Source organism: Tachypleus tridentatus, chromosome 12, assembly GCF_004210375.1.
Source record: "Tachypleus tridentatus isolate NWPU-2018 chromosome 12, ASM421037v1, whole genome shotgun sequence".
NCBI lineage: Eukaryota > Metazoa > Arthropoda > Merostomata > Xiphosura > Limulidae > Tachypleus > Tachypleus tridentatus.
The window spans coordinates 73705720-73712453 of NC_134836.1; the positions used below are offsets into that span (position 1 = coordinate 73705720).

The window sequence follows — 6734 nt, forward strand, 5'->3', positions numbered from 1 at the left end:
ATCGATATGCAAGATTGAAAAATGGATCTTTGTGTCAGAAATAAAGCGACAAAATTTTAGTAGTAACCCCCACGTAACGTATACGTTAACTAACTAAAAATGTATTACTATTATGTGTTCTTAAACAAGATCAAATGCTGTAATTTTGTTCATTTACACAATTATAACTTGTTCTAAAGAAAATAAAGTAATTTACAGACGTATAATTTTCAAATCTAAAGAATAAATTGGTTTTTCAATCTAATTTAAGGTGATTTGATTATTTTACGAGGATTCTTTATGTTGCTATAGGGTGCTCTAAACCTTTCCTTGTCAATTCTTTGTTGCAGTGTATGAAAAGTTGACAGATTTGAAATTAGTAAGTAAATATAGAAGTTATAAGTTGGATTAATAGCATTTTCAATAATTATATATTTTGTGGTTGGGAGTTTAATGTTCTTTTGGTTTGTTTTTACTGGCAATGTCGTTAATGATTACTTATTTGGGGATATTGTATTTTAATTCTTAAAAGTTTAGTCATTTTATTTAATAGTAGTATAAATTAAAACTATATCAGTTAAAACTTATAATAAAGTAGAGTTAAAAAGTGATTTTATTGTTAGACCTACTACTAGTAATTGGTATCACTATCAGTGTTACCTTAGGAAGAACTTTTGAAGACCGACTTAAGGTAATTGTAGTAATAGATTAGATGTGTGTTTTATTTTTGATTGTAACTGCAAAGTTGCCATATCAAAATAACATAAACGATGATTTATAAAATTGTAATGTATAAATTACATATATTAAATGTTTTGTTTTTTTACAATTATCTGATGTAGGAAATAAAAATTATGAAACTCATGTTAAAAATAATTCCAGTCTGGAGTTAATTTTGTTTCTAGAATCTGGAGCGAAGTAAGTCTGCCAGTAGTTAAAATCATAAAAACTAAGCATGAATGAAACATACTCTTTAATCAAATTTGAGTTAATAGTCATATTATCACAAACCATGACACAATAACAGTACAGACCTAAATGTATATGTATTTATACTTTATGATAATGTGTGAATAACGTCACACGTGAAATAGTGTAATGAATGTCCTATGTTTAATATTCTTATACTTGAATCTGAAATTTTACATTTTAAAGAGTTAATCTAAATAGCTTAATATTTCAAAATATATATTGTATTACATTCTAAATCTGTAATTTAAGACTTATAACACAAGAGTAGTGAAAAACTATTAATAAACAAATAAAATTGAATCTAAAGCAAATGTCTAAAATCTAAACATTGATCTGATTTTCGTTTTGGATCTTTGAATTTTGGTTTTTAACATTTATATGTACAAGAACTGACAAAAGCAGGTTTGAGATCTAAATTTGAAATGCCATAAAACATAAGGGGCTTTGACTGAATCTGAAAGGGTGGAGATTCAAACCTACGAAACTCATATTACAAATCAAGTGTCCCAACTACCTGTTCCTGCTGGGCTCTAAATTTAAATGATAAAATTAATTTTGTAAAAATAGTAAAAATTAGAAATGTAGTTGTGCCTCCAACTGTAAGCTTTGAAATCAAATTTTAAAGTATTAAATCATACATGAATTATTCATCTAGTTCAAGTCTAAAAGCTGAAATAAATAATATTATTTATAAAACAATATTTCAAGTTCCATTTAATACTCAATGGTTAACTTCACAATTATTAATGTAGATGTTTTGGTTTTCTAAATCAGTTTTCGGATATTTAATTAATTACTATTTATGCACCGAATTACTTGTGGTTCCATGAGTTTATTGGTTGCATAACATACCACTAAAAAAAGAAAAGTAATTAGAAATACCATAAAAAATTACATCTATATGCATATAATTGTGTTAATTACTACAGGTTAACTGTGTGTGTTTAATAATAATATTCAGCAAAGGGTCACTTGATTCTTCAAGGCATGATGGCAGTGAAGTCACTCAAGCCATAGAGGCTATGCTTTGTTGTTAATAGTGAAACCAATAGAATTTAAGGTCTGCTTATAGACATACAGATCAGAAGTCAAAAGAGGTAGCTATATCTTTACCAATCACTTGTTAGGCCTTGCTTAGAGTATGGTAATAGTTCCACCCTCTTGTCTAAGAAAGCTAAGATGATGACTTACTGAAAAGGGTTCAGAGGTCTGCCACTAGAACGATACTATGGATAGAAGAATTATCTTGCAGGGATATAGTTTTATGGTCTTTTATCACATTTTTTTTAAAGGAAGGATGTCTTATTGATGTTTAAAAGATTGTCAGGTGTATTGGTAGGATAAAGGCCTCATTTATTTGTGCTGTATTGTGGAGATAATACAATAAGAAGACAACTTTAAAGGTTCAGAAAGATATACTAGGCTCTAGTTAAGATTATCTTATTTTTCTAGCTGTGTAATTGACTTGTGGATAGACTTGCTTTCATGAGAGATTAAAAGAGCAGTCTATGATTTTCTGAAAAGTAAAAGTTGGGTTTGAATGTTTAATTTTCTAAAGGCTAGGTGTCAAGGAAGGACTAAGTGGTTCCTTGTTGTTCATAATTTTATAATTGTAAGGTATATACTTAAATTTTCGAGTCTGAAGAAAACTAAAGTTATGTAACTATTCAAGCGAATAAAGATTATATTCGTATTCATAGATGTTCTTCATGAGTTTTTAAAGAAAAATGTCTGAAACGTGTAATTTCTTTCAGCTTATTCATTTGAAGTTGGCAAACTGATTCTCAACAGTAACTATAAATTAAGCCAGGTTGTGCTTAGAGCAGTTAATTTAACTCACTGATGATGTTTTCAATGTTTTTGAGGAAATTAAAAATAAGTTGTCAATAATTCATCTCAAACAAACTTTGTGTTAATATTTTGATACAGGTTATGTTTAGATAACTGCAAAATATTTGCAGTACTTTTACATTATACCATCACAACTGTTACTGTTAAGCCTAATGTTTAAGAATCAATTATATTAGTTTTTTTAATCACTAATTTTTCTTCATGTTAAAGAAATAAAGTTTATCTTTAATTATATAAAGCTTAGTATTTTATTAGAAGAAACAGTAACTAGTCTTTGATGTATATGTAATAATAATAATGTATTTAGCCACATTCATATTTTAACCAGAGGCTGAGTCTGAATGAATGGAGCCAAGTTCAATTGAAGAAGTTAATCCTTAAAACAACATTTTAGTAAACTATTTTTTAGATTGTATTTATTCAATTTATTTAACATTTTTATGATATATTTCAGTGTGAAGAAAAATACCTTAATTTTTCATGCAGTCTGTCATCTCACAGATTTTCCCTCATTTATACTTCATATCTTTTATTTTTTCTATTATTTTTTGTACTTATAAATCTGTCATAATTTCATATTACAAAGCTTTTTGATCCCTAAATTTCTAAAATGTTTACTTCTATTGAGGCTTATGTCTATCTATTTCATCACACTGAGTACATTCTCAATTTGCCCCTGAAGCAAAAAGGTCCACCATTTGAAAGAGCTCGGGTTATAGTGTTTTTATTCGTTTCTATTAAGACTTCTTGAACCTATTGTTTTTCTAACATCATGATCATGTTGAGTAATATGTGTTTGCTATAGAACACAAAGAGAAAATAACTGACCAAACACATTGGGTAAAATCAGGTATTTTTTAAACAAAATACAGAGTGACCCAGCAGTAATTAATGGATTTAATGCAGTATTGGTGGTATAAAAAATTTTTATTTTTGTGGACTCGTTTGTAAATTACTAGGAGTCCCAAAACCAATGAAGTGATGAGTCTAAAACAACGAATGGATCCATGTTGAAATTGAATGGGTTTAAATTAAAGGATAGTTCTGAAATATGAAGGGCCCATTAATAGTTATTTGGTTAATATCTGAGGAGATTAAAATCTAGTTCTGAAAACTTTAGTTTTCACTTGAAAGTTTTGTATAGATCTTCATCTAAGGTAGTTTTATTTTTCTAAGAGATGTGATGAATACAATTAATTTAATATAATTTAGGGGAAGTCGAGATAACTATTTGAAAAATAGAGGTTTGTTTTGAGGGCCTTATTTTTATTGTGTTTTTAAAGTTTAGTAGATGAGATGGTTTGATTGGACCAAAAGGTCCCTTGTTGTCCTTAAATTTTATGTTAATGAAGAAAATACATTTTGAAAAGCAAAATTATACTTCATTTTTATTTTAGAAATATGAGTTTTTTGTGTGTGAAATTCTTTTGGGTATAAGATATTGATTTTTATTTATGTACATTATTATCAGAATTTTGCATCAGTTTACAGGTTTAGCATGTAGTTATAATGAGTAGAATAATATCAAACAGAAATATATAGAAAAATCTAGTTAGTTGTATGATTTAAATTATATTTTCACCTTTACTTGTCTCTCAAGTGGCTCCTTTGTAAATATGAGGGATTATAAAACATCTGGTTTTTTGACAACCCCAATAGGCAGAGCATAGGTAGCACATTGTGTAGTTTTGTGCTTAAGAAACAAATAATACTATTTAATTGGTAAAATTACACATTCAAATTTTTGAACTAATCTGAATATAAAGTAGCAGTAATGTGCTAAGTGTGAGAATGAAATATATGCTGATATGTGTCGCATCTCTTTGACCCACAGTGTAACAGAAATAGTTTCATAGTCGCAGTCTTGTATAGGTTCTCCTTGTATTAGTTGGCCTTCCTGTGATCTCTATTTATATCAAGATCTATTGAGCTTTATTTTTAGTATCAGTTGGCATGTGACTGTAAGATTTGAACCACCTATTTTGTAGCTTGTGCTGTAAACGTGCAACTGACTTAACAGTTCTAACATATACAAGTAGCACTTCAGATTTTGGAACTCACCCTTTGATAATAATGTTTTCTGTTGTGATGTATATACACCCACAGTTTATCCAATCATCTATTTGTTAATAACAAATAAAGTATATAAGAGGTGGAATAAAGTAATCAGGATGTAAATAATTCTGAGATTTGATTTTAATTATCTGTAAAATCCTATTTTTAAGACATGAGTGCAAGGCTAAGAAAGGTATTGTTCTTTTGAGGCATGATGGGATACTGTTTGAAATAATGGAGGCTAGTGTCTGTTACAATAGGTAAACATCAAGTAGCAGAGAACAGAAGTTGTTGAATTAGCTGCAGGTTTGCTCCATTGGTTTTACATGTACAACTGTAAGACTGATTTACAAGAAAATAACATTTTTGATTTAGCATTATATGTGTATATGTATTTAAAAATACATTCTTAAGAGAAATGTGTTATCTGAGGAGAATTTTACACCTGGTTGCATGGTTAGGAAATTTAAGTATTTACTATGTGCTTGTAGGTTTTTTAATTACTTCTAATTTCAAATTGTTTTCCACTTTTACCAAGATATATATTCTTTTAAACTAAAATAATTTTGTGTTTTTATTTATCACTTAGCTTGTGAAGTAATAACATTAGCACTTTATTATTAATAAAGGTAGTATATTAACATGTTAGTGAACATTGGAAACCTAGACTTTATATAATATTATAATTATTATTACAGGTGTGACTCGTCTGTAATGGCATTGTTTGCACATTCTTGTGACACCTTTGTTGCTTTGCCACCAGCAACAATCAACGGATTTATTGTATTTGGAAAAAAATTCTGACAGACCATCAGAAGAAGTCCAAGAGGTTGTTTATGTTAAGGCTACTGACCATCCTGCTGGATCTAAAGTTCAGGTTTGTTGACCTGCCATAAATTTATTGATAATCTTGGGATAGCGTACACTGTGACTGAACAAGGTTTTATATGAATAACGCACATGTGGAATATAAAATTTATTGCTACTTCAAAGCTGGTAGTTATAACTAAACCAAGAGTTTGGTGTCGTAGGGTTAATGCAGCTTGGGTGTTATGAAAGTGAGCAAAAAAAAAAATTATTTTGACTCGATAACCAACAACCTGACTTTTTTCTACCTACTGAATAAATACAGTCAAATCATATTCTTTACAGTATGTTGATAATATTAGTTAAATTGAATGTCTTATGCTATTGAAAATACTTGTAATTTGTAAGTAATGAGATTATAATCTGTGTGAAAGACCGTTTTGAGTTGACCCTAAGCTAACCTCTTTCCTCACATCACTATTGTCTTCAAAGACACAAGGGTTTTGCAAGGTATTTTAAAGAAAAAAGTACATTTTACAAGGTATAAAATACAGTAGTTGGTGGTGGAGGTATAAGTGTAAGATTTTCTTTTTCATAGTGCACTTATATTGAGATAGACCAAGCTGAACACACTCATGCTGTCATCCTGAGTAAGCCTGCATGGATGTGGGGTGCTGAAATGGGTAGTAATGAACATGGAGTCTGTATTGGTAATGAAGCAGTATGGACAAAATTAAATGGACCACAAGACCATGAAGAAAAACTTCTGGGAATGGACCTATTAAGGTATGATAGTTAGTTTTGTAATTTCACTAGTGTATCAGTCTCCAAATATTGTTGATAAAAACAATTAATATAACCTGATAAAAAAACGTATACTTAGTATTGTGCAACAACTTTTTTGTTGCATAAGATTGAAAGTTTGGTTAGGAAGACATTAAAAACATGAAATCATATTTAAGGAAATACAAACTTCTGAGAATAGATATTCAATATTAAAAGATATCAATAATTAACATTTAGAAGTTATTTACTTTGAAGATAAAATTCTTAATGGCTCATACTTGACT

General features: G+C 28.9%; 1 pseudogene across 1 annotated transcript in view; it reads left to right on the forward strand.

Moving 5' to 3' along the window:
• The first annotated feature begins 5556 nt into the window (after positions 1 to 5556).
• LOC143233609 (secernin-3-like) overlaps positions 5557 to 6734 on the forward strand; it is a 15310-nt pseudogene continuing 14132 nt past the window's right edge. The window contains exons 1-2 of the transcript XR_013018250.1: positions 5557 to 5734; positions 6263 to 6450. The product of XR_013018250.1 is annotated as a secernin-3-like (transcript). The remainder of the gene's footprint in view (positions 5735 to 6262; positions 6451 to 6734) is intronic.